Below are 242 nucleotides of genomic sequence, written 5' to 3'. Positions count from 1 at the left end.
CAGATTGTCATACCGGTAGCACAAACTGATAGCTGTATCTGTCGGTTAGTGATACTTTGTCAGATTGTCATACCGGTAGCGTAAACTGATAGCTGTATCTGTCGGTTAGTGATACTTTGTCAGATTGTCATACCAGTAGCGCAAACTGATAGCTATATCTGTTGGTCAGTGATACTTTGTCAGATTGTCATACCGGTAGCACAAACTGATAGCTATATCTGTCGGTCAGTGATACTTTGTCA

This window comes from Nematolebias whitei, chromosome 6, assembly GCF_014905685.2.
Source record: "Nematolebias whitei isolate Nwh7 chromosome 6, NemWhi1, whole genome shotgun sequence".
Lineage (NCBI taxonomy): Eukaryota > Metazoa > Chordata > Actinopteri > Cyprinodontiformes > Rivulidae > Nematolebias > Nematolebias whitei.
The sequence above is the reverse complement of the archived record's forward strand: the minus strand, read 5'-3'. Positions refer to the sequence as shown.